At 33.5% G+C, this 21,738-nt stretch overlaps 2 pseudogenes; both read right to left on the reverse strand.

Annotated features, from left to right (window-relative positions):
* Positions 1-5,842: 5,842 nt before the first annotated feature.
* Positions 5,843-6,858, reverse strand: LOC147785424 (exopolygalacturonase pseudogene; annotated as a pseudogene).
* Positions 6,859-19,308: 12,450 nt separating this feature from the next.
* On the reverse strand, positions 19,309-20,763 carry LOC147785425 (exopolygalacturonase pseudogene; annotated as a pseudogene).
* Between the last annotated feature and the right edge of the window lie 975 nt (positions 20,764-21,738).

A 21,738-nucleotide genomic window follows, 5' to 3' on the forward strand; every position in this document is an offset into this window, starting at 1 on the left:
GATGTATCAGGTGGGATAAGATTAGAATTAGTGGGTGTATCTGGAGAAGGAATAGAAGGCGGAGGAGACAACGAGGTAGTAGGTGAAGGAATAGAAGGTGGGGGAGGACTAGAATGGATGTTTGAGTAGGATGAATCATGAAGTGGTAAAATGGGAGTTGAAGGAGCTAACGTCAAAGTTTGTGAAGCTGATGAAAAAGGAAAATCATCGTCACAAAATAGTTGGATTTTATGTCCTAAAACTCATAGTTTGTAAATAAAAACATATTCTATTTTCAATAAAGTTATCATTGATGTTTATTCAGTAAAGATTGTTATTGAATAAAGTGTATTTTACGATCGTTAATCTAAATCCAATAAACTAAGAATACTCTGGCTATAGTATGAGTACTTGAACTATATGTAGAGACATAAGAGTGGATCAAGTTCAAGTATATAGTCAAAATGATCTATAGTACAGGGATAAGGCTGAGTACCTTATCTTGGGGACACTATGGATGCGGTCCACTTTTGTATATGACATAAACAATGTGATCACTAAATTGTACATGCAGAGACATGTGAGTGGGGGCGTCCTATGCAATGAGTATTGCATAAGATCGGACCATGAAGAAAATCACTCTCACTTTATAATGTCGTTGAGACTTATTTACTTTTCATTCAATGACCTAGGTAACTCGATCTTAATTCTGAGCTAACCTTGAACTCCTATTTATTCGAAATTATCCTTAGATTGGCATGGGTGAGAGTGGCTCGAGTTCGCCAACTCAATAGGCTGGGGACGTGGGGTGCAAGATGGAATTCGCTCCTACCCACTTTTGGGGATAGAAGAGAGGTAGTTCCCTTAAGTACTAACTCCAGGTCTTAAACAAGGGGCCCCACCCTCTCATTGGCCTGAGAGGGATTCGGTGGTTGGATCATAAACCAATTTTTCATTAGAGGATCAATGGGACATAAGGAACAAGAAGTAACTTCAGGGGTAAAACGGTTAATTGACCCAGCTCTAGTTACCAACAATCTGTGAAGGATCGACTTACTAATCATGGTTATATCAAATGGACATAAATATATATATATATAGTGAGGGGAGTGCAACTACTAGGCTATAGTGGAGTGTCCTAGTAGTTAACGAGTGTTGGTTAACAAGGTTAATGAATTTAACCAGTTAATCTTGGATCGTTGGAGTCCATGATTTATAGGTCCATTAGGTCCCTCTGCTAGCTCATATCGGACTAAACCATAGAACAGGTGACGAGTGGGTTCGAAGTGTTCGAATTCAAATTAGGGAATATACGCTACATATATAAGATATATTTAACCGCATTTTTGTTTTATTTACGAATTAAACAAAAAGAGAGAATCTCAGATATTTAAATAAGATTTAAATATTTTAGTGAAATATGTGTCGGAATTGATTGGGATTGGGATTGGCATTTGAATTAATAATAAATATTAATTAAATAGTTTAATTAATCCTTTAATATAATAATTTCAAATTAGTTACCGAATTAAAATGAAGAAAGTCAAAATGTTGTCTTCACTAATGGAAAAATCGATGTTTGAGTCAATGGAATTTTGAGGTGTCAAAATTTGGTTTAACCAAACTTGCATGCTTGCCAAATAAACCCCCACAAATTTTAGTGTTATTTTTAGTGTGAAAATTTGGTGAGCTCAAACTTGCATGCTTGCCACATAATCCCAAACATTTGAGTGGAATATTGAGTGTCAAATTTGGCGATCTCAAATTTACATGAACATGCAAACATAACTCTATAAACAGAGTGATCAAGGTACATGGAACTTCTCCCTTCGAAAACCTTGAGAAAAACTCTCACAAACTCTCTCTTCATATATACTAAATCACTCCCAAGTTTAGTCACTCATCGGATTACACAATTCCATTCTAAGGCCGGAGAATAGTGGAGAAGACACTAGTGGTGGTTCGAAACTGATTCATGAGGAAAAAGGAATTTGAACTACAAAAGGTTAGTACTCAAATACCTTGAGTTTTAATACTTATGAACAAGCTAGTTATTTACTATAATTGATGTTCTAAGAGTTCCTAAGATCCAAATTGCTTCCGCATGTTTTATATTAACACCATCAATAACTTGTCGAGCTGGCTTGTATCGGAAAGTAGCACGCCCCAACCTTGGGCGATCTCATGGCCTGTGTGACGGGTTCGCCAGTTCACTCCTCCATGGACGACGAGCAGGCTGGCACTCACCATGTTCCTCACCTGGTACAAAGTTATATGTCGTAGCGCCTCATCCTCAGACGTCGGATACCGCTACGAAGGTTAAATCTTCTGCTCAGGTGTGTGTACCAAGATTGTTGAAACTCTAGAGCCTATAGAGTAAGTTGGTGGTTCCCTACTATGACATGGATGCGATAAGAGCCTATAAGTATGTTGCTTACTGAATATATTTATACTCATTCTTATTTACATTTCTTTTTCAGGTCTGTGAAGCTACCGATCGTGGTGATAGGGTTCTCGGGAGCTTAGAAGTCAGAGAGGAATTGTCAACTTGAGGCGTTTTTCTAGACTACGTACATATAGTTGTCACTTAATACATGTCATATTTGTTGGGATTTATGCCTTAAAGCCTCGTAATTAATTATTTAGGTTTTTAACAATAATTTTTATTATTTTATTTATAATTTAATTGTTATCCATGGTATGAAAATCCAAGGTTATTAATGTAATCTTGAACAGTATTTGGTTGACATACAAGAGGATCGTGTTCAAGTAATAACCTAAAGAGTCTATAGTATATGGATAAAGTTGGATGTCTTATCCTGGTAACACTATTGATATGACAGACTTTGTAATTGTTACAAATGATTTGATTCAAATCGTTCATGTGGAGACATGTAAGTGGGGGTACCCTATACAATGAGTTTGTATAAGACTGAACCAAGAAATGATTAATCTCTCTTTATAAATCCGTTAATTGAGAAGATTAATATTTCACACGATGATTATGTGCGAGTCGATCTTAATCCTGAGTGAGTTATGAACTCCTGCCTGTGAGGGCTTGTCCTTTAATTTACATGGGTGAGAATTGCCCTTTAGGCCGATTCAATATGCCTACCATTTTAGGGACTTGACCAAATAGGGAGTTTGGAACATAATATCATGAGATGAAATTCACTCCTTCCCATACGAGGAAACTAGATGAGTTGTTCTCTTAAGTACTTATTTCGGGACTTGAACAATGGGGCCCCACCCTCTCACTGGTCCGAGAGGGACTTAGTTTATGATTGGATCATAAACAAATTGTTTATTAGAGAATCAGTGGTATTTAAGTTGAAAAATGTAATTACAGGGGTAAAACGGACTTTTGACCCTGCTGTAGTTATGAACAACTCGTGAAGGATCGACTTGCTTGTAATGATTATATCAATGGACATAACTTGTCCTACAGTGCATAAGAGTGCAACTCTAGGTTTATAGTGGAGTGACCTACCGTTAATGAATGGAAATTGATTAATTAAAAAGTTTAATTAATTAATTTTGTATCATTGGAGCTTGTAATCGGTAGGTCCATAGGGTTTCCTTGCTAGCTCATAGTAACGCTAAAGGTTCAATTTATTTGAAAGAAAATTTGAAGGGTTCAAATTGGTATTTAATATATTAGATATATTAAATATAAATGAGAAAATAAATTTAATTTGAAATGTCAAACTAATATTGAATATATTAGATATATTAAATAAATTGAGAAAATATATTTAATTTGAAGGTTTCAAATTAATATTTAATATATTAAATATATAAAAAAAAAGAAAAATATATTTATTGTATGAGATACAATTAAATATTAAATCAATTAATGTATGATACATTAAATAAAAATATATTTAAAATTTGAATGAGATTTAAATTAATTAAATATATATTAGGATATCTTATAATATTTAAATATAGTTTGTATAAGGTATTATATCCTAGTAATATTAAATATGTAAATATATTATTGACAAAAATTCTTGAAGAGTCTCTATAAATAGACTCTCGGGTTGAGCCAAACACACCAATCTCTCACTCTTTCTCTCAAAAATGAAATTACATCTCGAGAAATTTCTCGAAACCGAGTACATCTTAGGAGGCATGAAACGGATTACATCTCCAGAAAAAAAAAAAAAAAAAAAAAAAAAAAAGCAAGAACCTCTTAAACCGATTTATGTAATGTTCCATGAACAAGATATGAACCAAATTTTTTAGTATGAATTTGACACCCAATGGCTCTAGCATTTGACATCTTTTGCAATATGACCACATTATTTACTCCTCATGAAGTGTTTCTAAGCAGGGAGATTATTCTTACCGATCAACATGAGTTGTTTTTAGCATATTTTGTCTTTACCCACATGTTTGTTAAGAAAATTTCAAGAGGTAGCCAAACATAATATTGTTCGAAACTAAACACTCTTAACTTTTGAGTCTTATGCTTGAAGCATCAAAGTAGGCAACATGATTTTTAGAGATAGTTTTCACTCCTAGGAGCAATTCAAAACAAGTAACTAATGTGACCATATCATTGAAGAGGCAAGAAATTGTGGGGGCCATTAGATGCCAAATTTGGATTCCCAAGGTCCAAATTTTAGGTATGAGATTACATCTTAGGAGGCATGTGAGTAAGGAAAAAGCATGCTACAAAAAATGGTGTTGGTTTGTGTGGATAGTTTTCACTCTTATAAGCAATTCAAGATAAGTTGGTAATGTAGGTATGTCATGGTAGATGCAGGGGAACGTCAAGGGTATCAGTTGCTAGTTGCTGAATCCAAATTTGAAATCGTGGTCCAAATCTTAGCAGGGAAACATTTGCCATTTCCAAATTGGTTAGTTCCTTTTTTTTTTCTTTTTCTTAAGATTTTATTCTAAACAATAAAATCAAAAGATTTAATTATGTAGTAAGGGTTGTTTGAGTTGAATAAATTTATGATCCAATTAATTGCGTTAGGTCTAAAAATATCTCAACTCGACCCAGCTAAACTCACGAACAACAAATATCTTAAGACTTGAAAACACGAAACATAGCATCATCGATCAAGACCAAATTCTGTTTTTATTTTCTCTCTTTTGTGATTTCTATTATTTTTTGGCCTTATTTACCATGGATTTGGGCAAATTTTGATGAGTTCTGGTACATTAAACTCCTAGAACATTTAGCTACTTTTGATATTTAATTTTTCTAGGACTATCGACATTTTTCCTATAACTAAACTTGGTCGGGATAAATAGGTAGATAATTCGATATTAAATGTAAATTCCTAAAATACATATTAATACTTGTCACTTAATTTTCTAATCTGAAAGCTAAATTTTAACAAGTCATATCCAAAAGTTGCAACCAAAATTAAACTATTGATGAAAAAGATAGATTTAAGGACACGACTTGTTGGATTACTCACCTCAAATTTTAATTCTTCTTTAACAATAAAGATGGATCTGTGCAATATGGGAAGTAGTTAGGAGATTAAATCTAACTCATCCATTCTGTCTAAAAGATTTCTAATGGTAATTGATTTGTTTAGGGTAACTAATTGAAAGAGTTAGATATTTTTGTTGGTTAAAGATTCTTTTCTTGAGTAATCGATTAGTTTTTTTTTTTAATAATGGTTGTTACAATTACATTGTCTTATTTCGAATTCAAAACTAGAACGAAAAAAACAAGACTTGGAACAATTTTATTATATAAGGTGGTGGTAATAAAAACATTAGGTTGTTCACGACACAAAGTCTCCTTCAAACAGTCGACCATCTTATTTATTTCGAAAAGTACAACAAAAGAAACTCAAAAGAATGAGAGTCAAATGGATAGAGGCGGTCTTCTTTTTTAATTAAGGTTGTCTATTATATTTGAAGTTCTATGGCAATGAACAATCCATTGGACAACATAAGGAGAGGAGCATATCTTGGGGTTCGGTCTTCCTGAAATGATAGGTTTCACATTCATGCATTGGGAAGAAATAGGACCTTTTATTCCATTGTAAGTGAGGTCAATGTTGCTTACTTTTACATCGTCACATGGTAAGTGACGGCTGCAAATAAGTTTGATTGCCAGCAGAGTTGCAGAACTTCCTCTAATGTTCTTGAAGCTCACTGTACTAATCTTAATTTTTGAAGGAATCTAAAAATTAAAATGAGACAACAAATGGTTTATTTGTTAAGTTATAATGAAAAAATGAATGAAAGGTTCGAGAATGCGATCCATACCTGCCGATTGCACTGATTCCACGGACAATACTCTTGGTCTATTAGAATAGGGTTGCTAACATTGACCATTATAATGTCCAAAAAGTGCATATTGGTGGCGGTGCTGCTAGCAGCAGAAGCTGGCCACGTTTTGATCCTAACACCATTAGTGGTGTTAATTAACGTGCAGTTCTTTACGATGACACCTTCAACAAGTTCTTCGTTAGTGTATCTTCCAAGACTTCCGATGCTTATTCCATGTCTTGGTCTGCACGTCACGTTGGTGACTTCAATTAGTTTGCTTCCATCTCCAAGAGAAATGCAATCATCTCCAATTGCAATTTTGGACTTTGTGATTGTGATCTTATTTGATGGACCGATGTGTATTCCATCAGAGTTTGGACTGTTTTCTGGTGTCATTATATTGATATTATTGATATTATATTTGATGGACTTTAAATTTGACGTGGGTATAGAGACTAAAAAGAAAAATGATTCTAGTTTTTTAGAACAATATTTTGTATACCAAAGGTACAAATACTTTTCGAAGTGGCTCTTGTAGCTTAGTTGGTTAGAGCGGTCATTTCGTATCCGAGCTTTAGGTTCTAGGTAGGCCAGCAAATACAGTATACAAATTATATGTTGCTCAATGGCCATTAGAGACAAAAAGTGAAGAAAATGAAAAATAAAAAGAAATATTTGACGTGGGTATAGAGACTAAAAAGAAAAATGATTCTAGTTTTTTAGGGGAACAATATTTTGTATACCAAAGGTACAAATACAGAAACTTGGAAGTAAAAGAATTTTCTTTCTAAGGGGAGCACTCAATCTATGTGTATCTACCTTTTCGGTTGAATTCTTGTCGAAAATTAAAATTCTTATTATAAAGCAAGTTTGAATAATTAATTTCAACTCGTGCCAATATCTAACTCATGGAAAAAAATAAGACCAATGGGCTGCATAGGAAGCGACACTCCCATTTCACTTTTACATCCATGCATGACCTAAAGATAAAAGGGAAGACCTCGACAAGATTAAAACCACGGAATGAAAATAATTTTAAGTTTGCATTACAAGGAAATCAATTGAATTCGAGGACGAATCCTCTTGAAGAATGGGAGAATGAACGAATAAGGTGTCTTAATTATGCCACAAAAACTTCTTGGTGGATAATAAGATTGTAGGGTAGGTGTTTAAATTTAGAGATGTTTTATAGTATTTTTTTCACTTTATAATATTATATTAAAATTCTAAGTTAAAATTAATTAATGGACGTTATGGTATTGATGGACAAGACATTTACAACATTTCAATAGACTATATATTACTTTAAAGGTTTATTTTCAAGGTTATAAATAGTCATTTATGTTATTAGTATGGTACAAAGATTTTGGATATTAGAATAAAAGTTGAATAGTATGCTTCTTTACCCATGAACTTGTTCTTTTGCATTTCTTGTGTTTAGATTTACGTGCTAGAGTTATGCAAGTAGGCTTGACTGAGTTATTCTGTGAAGCGATTTGAATCATGAGTTTATAAATGAGTTTTTTTGTTTTTTTTTCCTTTTTACTCTTTATCTTAATCATTGAGGTAATCGGTTCAAAAACTTTCTCTTGGATTGATTGCTTATCGTTTTGTGGTTTCTTGGATAATTTAGATCTAAACATCTTGTTCTTCAACAGTAATATTAGATCGAATTTCAAGAGTTTCATAACATATCTATTTCGTAATACAATTTTATTTGATTTGGGTTTACATTAAAAAGACAAATTAGTATTTTGCTTATTTTTCTCATTCATATAAATATGTCTTTTGGTTTGTATTTTATGATACACTAGCTTGGGTGTTTATTCGTTTGGTGATTTAAGAATTGGTATGTTTTTTGTTTCAAGTAGCTCTTGTAGCTCAGTTGGTTAGAGCACCCGTTTAGAGCATTATTGCCCTTTAGTACGTATTCTCCATGATTGTGAGCTAGTACATTGAATAGAATAGAGAATATTTCTTTCCGTCAACAAAAGAGGATCGTTCCCCAAATGTCCATTTACAACATGAACGTTATATGTCGTAGGTACCTGTTTATATGTTGAATTCTTGTAACAACTTGAACCCCAACAAAAGCTACAATTAACTTTATTATAATATAAGATTAAAGCCATTTTTCGATCTTGCTTCCACTATTGGTACAACAATTGGTATCATAGTTTTGTGGTTGTAGCATTTCGGCACACAACAAGTGGTATCAGAGCTTTGAAGGTTGTATTAACTTTATTATAATATAAGATTAAAGCCATTTTCGATCTTGCCTCCACTATTGGTACAACAATTGGTATCATAGTTTTGTGGAGCATTTCGGCACACAACAACTGGTATCAAAGCGTGGTTGTCGTATTTCGGGAATTCTAAAAGTTTTGACCCCCATCAACCATGAAACGTGCTCACAATCGTGTTATGTAGTATGCCATGTAATGTGGGTCATGTGAGACGCCATGTAATGTAAGAAACATATATGCGATGTTAGCACTACTTATGTAATGTCATGTTAGATATGTTAAGGGACCTCATGATGTATGTCACGTGCATCGAGATTCTTCCCCTTTATGTTACGAAAGAATGAAATACGATATTTATGTTTGTCATGATATCATGCGGGCCCTTTTCTATTCTGTGGTGTTCGGCTACGTGTAACACGTTGTGCTCGACCAAGTCAGGTCCAGGGGGTATGTTTACGAGGTCGCCTGGTGGGTCCATGTACACGTACATGGGTCGTGTGTGAAGGAGTACCACACACCCAACCCTACCCAGAATAGGAAAGCTGTGTGAAGGAGTACCACACACCCAACCCTACCCAGAATAGGAAAGCTCCCAAGGCTATGAAAAGTTTATGAAAAGTTTTATGAAAAGTCAAGGTCCCGCTCATATGATGCATGTGTTTGCATTCCTAACCCCAATAGTGGGTGACTTACTGATTATTTCATAAAATACTCAAGCCTCAAGCCACGTGTTACCTACATTTTTAGGTAAAGACCCTACATTTTTTTTTTCGGGTAAAGGCATGGCAACAATGTACGGTTGACCAAGCTTGAAGCTGAGAACACATGTAAATTGGAGATGGGATATTTTTAGGAGTTTACCCTTGGACTGTTTTACGTTACAGTATTGCTTTATTTAGATTTATTTTTAAATTCATTTAGCTTTATTTAGATTCATTTTTAAATTCAGTTATTTGAAGGTGGAGATGGGATATTTTTAGGAGGTAAGAGCTTTATTTAGATTCATTTTTAAATTCAGTTATTTGAACGTGGAGATGAGATATTTTTAGGAGGTAAGCCAATGTACGGAAGCTGAGAACCTTGGAGATGGGATATTTTTAGGAGTTTACAGCTGAGAACCTTGGAGATGGGATATTTTTAGGAGTTCACCATTCGATTGTTTTAAGTTACATTGATTTATTTTTAAATTCAGTTATTTGAAATTCTAATTCATTCTTAAATTCAGTTATCTGATAGTTTATTTTTGGAGATAAGGTTGTTTTGGAGCGGATTCATTTTTAAATTCATTTATTTGAAAGTTTATTTTTGGAGCGGATTCATTTTTAAATTCATTTATTTGAAAGTTTATTTTTAGAGTTAGGGTTGTTTCAAATTCAGTTATTTGAAAGTCTAGATTGATTCTTAAATTCAGTTATCTGAAAGTTTATTTTTGGAGATAAGGTTGTTTGGGAGCGGATTCATTTTTAAATTCAGTTATTAGAAAGTTTATTTTTAGAGATAAGGATGTTTTCATTTTTAAATTCAGTTATTTGAAAGTTTATTTTTAGAGATAAGGATGTTTTGGTTCGATTACGAAATAGAAGGTTATTTATGATGAGCTTACGCTTAATAAGTTATGTATGCATAAGTGACGTCACTAATTAGGTTAAAGAAAATTAGGGTCGTTACCGTTCTAAAAAAAGTTGACTCTTAAGGTTAAATTGGTAATCATCTCCACCGATTAAGCAAATTATGAACTTGTTGTAAATTGTCATAAATTTTTTTATTTAATTTAGTTATTAACTCGTTTTGGTTAAATAAAAATATTAATTTGGTTATTTAATCTTTAACCATTTTAATTAATATCTTATTTATTTTGGTTATTAATCCTCATTTAGTATATATATAACATTCATATTCTACCTCAATTATCCCTATATAAAGGGTTTGTCTAGGAGATTGAGGATATCGGAATTTGATTGAGTTTGTGTGTCACATTGTATTTTGAGTGACATTTTGGATAAACTTTTTTGTAAGAGACTTTGTAGCGTGAGAGTGAAGTATTCACTTGTAAACACTTTGATTATTAGTATACTTGTAAACACTTTGATTATTAGTGATTGGTGGCTATACGTGGATGTAGGGGAATTTCTTGTCTCTGAACCACATAAATCTTTGTCTTTTTGTTAAAATTTCATTAGTTGGTGTTGTGAGTACATTTGATCTTGCTTCCACTATTGGTACAACAATTGATATCATAGTTTTGTGGTTGTAGCATTTCGGCGCATAACAAATGGTATTAGAGCTTTGAAGATTGTATCATTTTTGTACAAGTGGTATCAAAGCCTGGTTGTGGTATTTGGGGTATTCTAAAAGTTTTGACCCCATCAACTACAAAACATGCTCACAATCGTGCTTATTTTCTTGAAAATCAATTTTCAAGAATTGTATTTTTCTACTTTCATCCAGATTACTTGTTACAAATGGCAGAGTCATCTGATATTAAATCAGGATGTGGATCGAGAATTTTGAGTTTTAATCTTGAAGTAGAAAAATTTGATGGAATCAATAATTTTGGTGTTTGGCGCAAAGTTACTGATTTGTTGGCCATGCAAGACCTTGATGCTTCTCTCGTAGCGAAGATGCCTGAAAACATAATGAAAACATGACAGACGCATAAGTATGTATGACTCAAATTTGATCTTGGTTATAACATATGTGAAGATGGAAAGCTCAAAGATTGGAATTGAGAGAAGTTCAATTGATCCAATTTTGGTTTCTAGAAGATGTAGATGGAAGATTTTCTGTACCAGAAAGATCTCCATGAATCTCTATTGGGGTGAAACCAAATATCATAACCACAGAGCAGCGAAAGCTCAAGGATCGGCAGGCCTTAGGGTTGATTTGGTTGACACTGTCAAAAAATGTGGCGTTTCACATTATCAAGGAGAAGATAATGTAAGTTCTATTGAAGGCGCTATTAAATAGGTACGAAAAACCGTTGAGTATGAACAAGGTGTATTTGATTCGAAGATTTTTCAATCTACAAATGTCTGAAGGTAGATCTGTTGTGGATCATATAAATGAATTCAATATGATTTTAAGTCAACTGAGTTCGGTGGAAATTAATTTTGAAGATTAAATTAAAGAACTGATTTTGATGTCCTCTTTACAGTTGTGGGATACTGTTGTTGTCGCAAACAACCGTTCCCAAATATCTAATAAGTTGAAGTTTAATTAAATTTGAGATTTAGTTCTCAGCGAAAGTATTTGAAAACGGAAAATTGGAGATTCGTAAGGCAATGCTCTTAGTGTTGATCAAAGGGGAAAAAGTAAATGAAAGAGCCCAAACAAACAAGGACGATGAAAATCAAAGAACCGAAAAAAATCTCCAAACATGCTAAACGTAACGTGTTGCAATAATTCTTATTGTGGACAGCTCGATTGAATCTTGGATTTTGGATTTAGGCGCATTATTCCATTCTACTCTAAGTAAGAAATTGTTTCAAAATTTCAAATCCGAATTTTTTTTTAAGGTGTATCTTGCCGACAAGAAAAACCTTGATGATTGAAATCAATGGAGATGTCTGCAAACAAACTCGAGTAAGAAATCAGGACATTAAAGAAGTTTAGATATATTTCTGGTCTCAAGAAGAATATAATCTCTATGGATTAGTTGGATAGCACATGTTATGCACCAGAATTTGGAAAAAGTTCGTGAAAGATTGTGAAGGGTTCCATGGTCAGCACATGACACAAAATTTGATATATATGTAGAGTGCATAAACATGGTTGTCGTAAAGTGGAATCATGAGGGATGATTAGATGGTGAGAACCTACAACTCTGAACCATGAAAGACTCAAGGAGTCAGGAATTATGAGAGTGGAGACTTGAGTCCCTACCAAGACCGCCTAACCACCCTTGAGACCTAGAAGGCCACCTAAGTACCTCAGGATGTAGAAGAAAGATTTCTAAACCGATAGTAGCTGGTATGGCGTTCAACTAGTTTCCACTCACCTTTCCACTCTTGTACGATACCATCAAGCGAGGTGTTACATTGGTTAGGATTGTGATACTCAGTGGTAGATTGACTATTCTGCATGGTGGGTCCATCCTATGGTAGAACATTGAACACGCAAGTAGTTAGAGGTTAACCTGCACATAAGATTCTTCCTATGTGAGGATTTCCTATGGGAGGATGTTGATCATGCAGGTTGTTGGGTTTTATGTCCTAAAACTCATAGTTTGTAAATAAAAACATATTCTATTTTCAATAAAGTTATCATTGATGTTTATTCAGTAAAGATTGTTATTGAATAAATTGTATTTTACTATCGTTAATCTAAATCGAATAAACTAAGAATACTCTAGCTATAGTATGATTACTTGAACTATATGTAGAAACATAAGAGTGGATCAAGTTCAAGTTTATAGTCAAAATAATCTATAGTACAAGAATAAGGCTGAGTACCTTATCTTGGGGACACTGTGGATGCGGCCCACTTTTGTATATGACATAACAATGTGATTACTAAATTGTACATGCGGAGACATGTGAGTGGTGGCGTCCTACGCAATGAGTATTGAATAAGATTGGACCATGAAGAAAATCACTCTCACTTTATAATGTCGTTTACTGTTGAGACTGATTTTCTTTTCATTCAATGACCTAGGTAACTCTATCTTAATCCTGAGCTAACCATGAACTTCTGTTTATTCGAAATTATCCTTAGAATTGCATGGGTGAGAGTGACTCGAGTTCGCCGACTCAATAGGTCTCCCATTTCAGGGGTAACACTAGGTGAATGGCTGGGGCGTGGGGTGCAAGATGGAATTCGCTCCTACCTACTTTTAGGGATAGAAGAGAGGTAGTTCCCTTAGGTACTGACTCTAGGTATTAAACAAGGGGCCCACCCTCGCATTGGCCTGAGAGGGATTCGGTTTACTAGTTTGACCACAAACCAATTGTTCATAAGAGGATCAGTGGGACATAAGAAACAAGAAGTAACTTCAGGGGTAAAACGGTTAATTGACCCAACTCTAGTTACGAACAACTTGTGAAGGATCGACTTACTAATCATAGTTATATCAAATGGACAAAAATATATCTATAGTGAGGGGAGTGCAACTACTAGGCTATAGTGGAGTGTCTTAGTAGTTAACGAGTGTTGGTTAACAAGGTTAATGAATTTAACCGGTTAATCTTGGATTGTTGGAGCTCATGATCTATAGGTCCATTAGGTCTCTCTACTAGCTCATATCGAACTAAACCATAGAACTGTGTGACGAGTGGGTTCGAAGTGTTCGAATTCAAATTAGGGAATATGCGCTACATATATACGATGTATTTAACCCTTTTTTTGTTTTATTTATGAATTAAATAAAAAAGAGAATCTGAGATATTTAAATAAGATTTAAATATTTTAATCAAATATGTGTCGAAATTGATTGGGATTGGGATTTGAATTAATATTAAATATTAATTAAATGGTTTAATTAATCATTTAATATTACTTAATTTGAAATTAATTATTCAAATTAATTGTTGAATTAAAATGAAGAAAGTAAGAAGGTTGGCTTCACTCCATGGAAGAATCCATGTTTGAGTTAGTGGAATTTTGGGATGTCAAAATTTGGTTTAACCAAACTTGCATGCTTGCCAAATAAACCCACAGACAAATTTAAATATTATTTTGAGTGTCAAAATTTGGTGAACTCAAACTTGCATGTTTGTCACATAATCCCAAACATTTGAGTGGAATATTGAGTGTCAAAATTTGGTGATCTCAAATTTGCATCAACATGCAAACATAACTCTATAAATAGAGTGATCAAGGTACATGAACTTCTCCCTTCCAAAAACCATGAGAAAAACTCTCACAAACTCTCTGTTCATATATACTAAATCCCTCCCAAGTTTAGTCACTCAACGGATTCCACAATCCCGTTCTAAGGTCGGAGAATAGTGGAGAAGACACTAGTGGTGGTTCGAAACCGATTCGTGAGGAAAAAGGAATTTAAACTACAAAAGGTTAGTACTAAAACACCTTGAGTTTTAATACTTATGAACATGCTAGTTATTTACTATAATTGATGTTCTAAGAGTGCCTAAGATCCAAATTGCTTTCTCATGTGTTATATTAACATCATCAATAACTTTTCGAGCTGGCTTGTATCGAAAAGTAGCACGCCCCAACCTTGGATGATCTCATGGCCTGTGCGACGGGTTTGCCAGTTCACTCCTCCATTGACGACAAGCAGGCTGACACTCACCATGTTCCTCACCTGGTACAAAGTTATATGTCGTAGCGCATCATCCTTAGATGTCGGATACCGCTATGAAGGTTAAATCTTCTGCCCAAATGTCTGTACCAAGACTGTGAAACTCTAGAGCCTATAGAGTAAGCTGGTGGTTCCCTACTCTGACATGGATGCGATAAGAGCCTATAAGTATGTTGCTTATTAAATATATTTATACTCATTCCTATTTACATTTCTTTTTCAGGTCCGTGAAGCTACAGATCGTGGCGATAGGGTTCTCGGGAGCTTAGAAGTCACAGAGGAATTGTCGACTTGAGGTGTTTTTGATATGAACCAAGAGACATCAATCATACAATATACTTCAATGTAGCATGAATTGAAACATCTTTTGATAATTTTGACAACCTAAGGCAAGAACACTTGATTGAGATTCGAATCACTCCACAAGCAAGATCGATCATGTCTAGCTTGAATGACTCTTGTTGATCAAATATCTCAAACACTTATTTGAGATTCGAATCACTCCACAAGCAAGATTGATCATGTCGAGCTTGAATGATTCTACATGCAATCTAAACTACATAGAATTGCAAAGAAACTTAGCCATTGGCTAAAGAGAAGCACAAATGCTTCTTTCTATATTTCCCAAGTCTACTTACAAATACAACATACATGGCTTTATATAGCCTCAAAATGAAACTATTAAAGACATTCCAAGAGTTGTAACATTCATACTTAATGGCGATAATTAACCATTATGTAATTGTAACCTAAAGTAAATTAAAAGTCTTAAATAACAATCAAACTTCATTCCTCTTCAATGTGGCATGAATTGCTTGATAATTTTGACAACATTTTCTTCACATCTTCATTGAAGTATATTGTATGATTGATGTCTCTCGGTTCATATCATTCTCCACTTCTTCAAGAGGATTCGTCCTCGAATCTATTTGTGCAACTTTGCTGCAAAAAAAAAAAAAAAAAAAAAAAAGATATGGAAATATAGACGACCTCGCAACACTCTCTCACGTGTATACACTCAAGAAATTTTAGGCCACTCTGTTTGCACTCATTTACACAAATGAAGCTCTCATTCTCACCTCTCAAATTTTTTTAGTAGAGCCCAGATTGGATTTTTTTATTTTGGGTCGATTAAAAACTATAAAGATAAAAACAAATTGAAAATAAACGCAAAGGAAACATATATCCAATCTTGAGCCTGAAGCTCTGATACCAAATGATATGATAAGGAATCAACTACAAGGGGAGTAAGATTCGGATTACCTTGTTGATCGAATATCTCAAGTCAAGAACACTTTTTTTGAGATTTGAATCACTCCACAAGCAAGATTGATCATGTCTAGCTTCAATGATTCTTGTTGATCAAATATCTCAAGACAAGAACACTTGATTGAGATTCGAATCACTCCACAAGCAAGATTGATCATGTCGAGCTTGAATGATTCTACATGCAACCTAAACTACATAGAGTTGCATAGAATGATATGAACCAAGAGACATCAATCATACAATAACTCTAAATTACTCTAAATTGCAACCCACCCAAAATTTACAACAATCAAACTTCATTCTTCTTCAATGTAGCATGAATTGAAAAATCTTTTGATAATTTTGACAACCTTCTCTTCATATCTTCATTGAAGTATATTGTATGATTGATGTCTCTTGGTTCATATCAGTTTTTCTAGACTACGTACATATAGTTGTCACTTAATACATGTCATATTTGTTGGAATTTATGCCCTAAAGCCTCGTAATTAATTATTTAGTTTTTAACAATAATTTTTATTAGTTTATTTGTAATTTAATTGTTATCCATGGTATGAAAATCCAAGGTTATTAATGTAATCTTGAACCGTATTTGGTTGACATACAAGAGGACCGTGTTCAAGTAATAACCTAAAAAGTCTATAGTATATGGATAAAGTTGGATGCCTTATCTTGGTAACACTATTGATACGACCCACTTTGTAATGGTTACAAATGATTTGATTCAAATCGTTCATATGGAGACATGTAAGTGGGGCTACCCTATACAATGAGTTTGTATAAGACTGAACAAATAAATGTTTAATCTCTCTTTATAAATCCGTTAATTGAGAAGATTAATATTTCACACAATGATCATATGCGAGTCGATCTTAATCCTGAGTGAGTTATGAACTCCTGCCAGTGAGGGCTTGTTCTTTAATTTACATGGGTGAGAATGGCTCTTTAGGCCGATTCAATGTGCCTACAATTTTAGGGACTTGACCAATCAGGGAGTTTGAAACATAATATCATGAGATGAAATTCACTCTTTTCCAGATGAGGAAACTAGATGAGTTGTTCTCTTAAGTACTGATTTCGGGACTTGAACAATGGGGCCCCACCCTCTCTCTGGCCCAAGAGGGACTTGGTTTATGATTGGATCATAAACAAATTGTTTATTAGAGAATTAGTGGTACTTAAGTTGAAAAATGTAATTACAGGGGTAAAACGGACTTTTGACCCAGCTACAATTATGAACAACTCGTGAAGGATCGACTTGCTTGTAATGATTTTATCAATGGAAATAACTTGTCCTACAGTACATAAGAGTGCAACTCTAGGTCTATAGTGGAGTGACCTATAGTTAATGAATGGAAATTGATTAATTAAAGAGTTTAATTAATTAATTTTGTATCACTGGAGCTTATAATCGGTAGGTCCATAAGGTTTTCTTGCTAGCTCATAACAACGTTAAAGGTTCAATTTATTTGAAAGAATATTTGAAGTGTTCAAATTGATATTTAAAATAATTAGATATATTAAATATAAAGGGGAAAATAAATTTAATTTGAAGTGTCAAACTAATATTTATATATTAGATATTAAATAAATTGAGAAAATATATTTAATTTGAAGGTTTCAAATTAATATTTAATATATTAAATATATTTAAAAAGACAAATATATTTATTATATATGATACCATTAAATATTAAATTATTATACATTAAATAAAAATATATTTGAAATTTGAATCAAGTTCAAATTAATTAAATATATATTAGGATATCTTATAATATTTAAATATAGTTTAGATGAGGTATTATATCATAATAATATTAAATATGTAAATATATTATTTGCAAACATTCTCCGAGTCATAACAGACCAATCTCTCCCCCTTTCTTTGGAGAATGAAATTACATCTGGAGAGATTTTTCCAAACGGATTACATCTTAGGAGACATGAACAGGATTACATCTCAAAAAAAAAAAAAAAAAAAAAAAACAAACAAAACAAAACAAGAACCCCTTAAACCGATTAGTGTAATGTCCCATGAACAGGATTTGAACCAAATTTTTTAGTATGAATTTGACACCCAATGGCTCCAGCATTTTTCGACATCTTTTGCAATATGACCATATTATTTACTCCTCATGAAGTGTTTCTAAGAAGGAAAATTATTCTTACGGATCAACATGAGTTGTTTTTAGCATATTTTGCTTTACCCACATGTTTGTTAAGACAATTTCAAGAGGTAGCCAAACATAATATTGTTCGTGGTCCAAATCTAGCATGGGTACCATTTGCCATTTCCAAATGGCTTAGTTCCCTTTTCTTTTTTTTTTTTTAAGATATTATTCTAAACATAAAAATCAAAAGATTTAATTATGTAATAAGGGTTGTTTGAGTTGAATAAATTTATGATCCAATTAACTTACTTAGGCCTCAAAGATATCTCAACTCGACCCAGCTAAACTCACGAACAACAAATATCTTAAGACTTGAAAACACAAAACATAGCATCATGGATTGAGACCAAGTTTTGTTTTTATTTTCTCTCTTTTGTGATTTATGTTGTTTGTTGGCCTTATTTAGCACGGATTTGGGCCAATTTTGATGAGTTCCTGTGCATTAAACTCCTAGAACATTTAGCTACTTTTGATATTTAATTTTTCTAGGACTATCGACATTTTTCCTAAAACTAAACTTGGTCGGGATAAATAGGTAGATAATTCAATATTAAATGTAAATTCCTAAAATACATATTAATACTTGTCACTTAATTTTCTAATCTGAAACCTAAATTTTTTGAAGTCATATCCAAAAGTTGCAACGAAAATTACATGATTGACGAAAAAGATAGATTTAAGGACACGACTTGCTAGATTAGTCACCTCTAATGTCAATTCTTCTTTAACGATAATGATGGATGTGTGCCATATGGGACGGATATAGTTAGGAGATTCGATCTAACTTATCGATTCTGTCTAAAAGATTTTTAATGGTAATTAATTTGTTTAGGGTAAACGGAAAGAGGAGTTAGATATTTTTGTTGGTTAAAGATTCTTTCCTTGAGTTATGGATTAGTTTTTTTTAATAATGGTTGTTACAGTTACATTGTCTTATTTCAAATTCAAATCTAGAACGAAAAATAAGACTGGAACCAGTTTATTATATAAGGTCGAGGTACTAAAAACATTAGGTTGTTCACGACACAAAGTCTCCTTCAAACATTCGACCATCTTATTTATTTCGAAAAGTACAACAAAAGAAACTCAAAAGAATGAGAGTCAAATGGATAGAGGCAGTCTACTTTTTTAATTAAGGCTGTCTATTATTTTGAAGTTGTATGGCAATGAACAATTCATGGGACAACATAAGAGAGGAGCATATCTTGGGGTTCTGTCTTAATGAAATGATAGGTTTCACATTCGTGCATTGGGAGGAAATAGGACCTTTTATTCCATTGTAAGTGAGGTCAATGTTGCTTACTTTTACATCGTCACATAGTAAGTGACGGCTGCAAATAAGTTTGATTGCCAGCGGAGTTGCAGAACTTCCTCTAATGTTCTTGAAGCTCACTATACTCATCTTAATTTTGTAAGGAATCTGAAAATTAAAATGAGACAACAAATGGTTTATTTGTGAACTTATAATGAAAAAATGAATCAAAGGTTTGAGAATGCGATCCATACCTACCGATTGCACTGATTCCACGGACAATACTCTTGGTCTATTAGAATAGGGTTGCTAACATTGACCATTATAATGTCCAAAAAGTGCATATTGGTGGCGGTGCCGCTAGCCGCAGAAGCTGGCCACGTTTTGATCCTAACACCATTAGTGGTGTTATTTATCGTGCAGTTCTTTACGATGACACCTTCAACAGGTTCTTCGTTAGTGTATCTTCCAAGACTTCCGATGTTTATTCCATGTCCTGGTCCGCACGTCACATTGGTGACTTCAATTAGTTTGCTTCAATCTCCAAGAGAAATGCAATCATCTCCAATTGCAATTTTGGACTTTGTGATTGTGATCTTATTTGATCGACCGATGTGTATTCCATCAGTGTTGGGATTGTTTTCTGGTGCCATTATATTGATATTATGGAATGTGAGGTTGTTGCAGCCGATGACATTGATATAGAAGTTCTTGCTATCAAGTGATGTTATTCTCTTAACGGTTGAATTGGTGATGAAGTTGAACCTCAAACTCTAAACATTTTGTATAATCAAATAATATTTTGTGAGAGTCGGTAATGATGCTAAAAATTTGAATAGAACCCAATAAAATTGAAAACTAAAAAAAAATTTACTTTTTCCCTGGATTGTTTAAAGATTATCCTCTAGAAAATGAAGAACATTGACCAAATCGTAAATGTCAGAACATTAGAGAAGACATGTAAGAGGCTCTTTCAAAAACAACAAGATGCATGAGATTGAGAAGGAAAGCTAAAGGAATATTACTTACAACCGGGAGTTGGGCACAATTTATGCATTTGTGGCAATTGTTCCTTTTCCAAGCTGCCTTTCCTTGGCCATCAAAAACTCCTTCACCTGATAATGTCAATCTATCAACACGTGTAAAAGTGATCCAATTATCTCCGGGAAGACTTTTTAGTGCCTGCAATGTTCCTCGAAGTTGAAAGTCAATTGGGCTATTACAAGGTCCTTCAAACTTCCCTTGCTTTACTCTAAATATCCCTCCTGGAATAAAAATTGCACTAGAACGATTGGACGTGCATGCATCCCTCCATGCATTTGCTAAAGCCGACATTTCACAACTAACAAAAACTTATAGCAAACAATTGATCAGCTCAACTAGTGATAATATTGATGTTCATATTATATATTTACCTTCATGATGTCAGTACCAGACACTATGTTACCATATCTTTTCAAAGAAAAAACAACATCGGCACTAGATTGAGCATCGACGGTAGGAGCTAACAATAGTAACATCAAAATTGTAGCGGCCAAGAAACTCGATTTGATCGTACTCATGAAGCCTTTGCTTTCTTTTCTTTTTTTATGTATATCGTTTGAAAACTAGTGAGAGACAATGATATTTCCTTTTAGATTTGGAACTTTTTATGTATTTAATACAAATTGAAAATAGGAATCAAATTGAGTTGTTTTTAGCATATTTTGTCTTTACCCACATGTTTGTTAAGAAAATTTCAAGAGGACGCCAAACATAATATTGTTCGAAACTAAACACGCTTAAAATCGTAGGCATATTATGGTAGGCATACGCTTAAAATGACTTGTATGACTATAATAAAGCAACAAAATCACTTGTCTCAAAGTATGGTATTGTAACACCCAAAAATGAAAGGAATTAGATCTAACAAGAATAAGCCGCCCATGTAAGACCCAAATGATCAAAAGGGGAGGAATTAAAGGATTAAGGAAGGATGATGATCTCAAGCAAGTCATTTTTATACCCTAACAAGTAATGTTAAGGTGTTTAAGACCTATGGAAAAAGGATTGGAAAGTAAAAGTAAGTGAAAAGGGCAAAAAGGTCATTTTACTAATTATTAAGGACCTTCCCGGATTTTTAGTTGCTTATCTAGAAAGAATTTAGAGATGCTCAAGAAAAAATGACCAACATGAGATAAATGATTTTTAGAAAAATTATGGATTTTTTAGGAAATATAATATTAAAATATTCGGAAGGCGGGAAATGACCCAAATACCCCTGGAAGAATGTATAATTACGAAAATGGCCATCTGATCAGAAACAGAGCA

Source organism: Cucurbita pepo, unplaced genomic scaffold, assembly GCF_057944985.1.
Source record: "Cucurbita pepo subsp. pepo isolate OVF unplaced genomic scaffold, ASM5794498v1 scafford_17, whole genome shotgun sequence".
In the NCBI taxonomy this organism is placed as follows: Eukaryota; Viridiplantae; Streptophyta; class Magnoliopsida; order Cucurbitales; family Cucurbitaceae; genus Cucurbita; species Cucurbita pepo.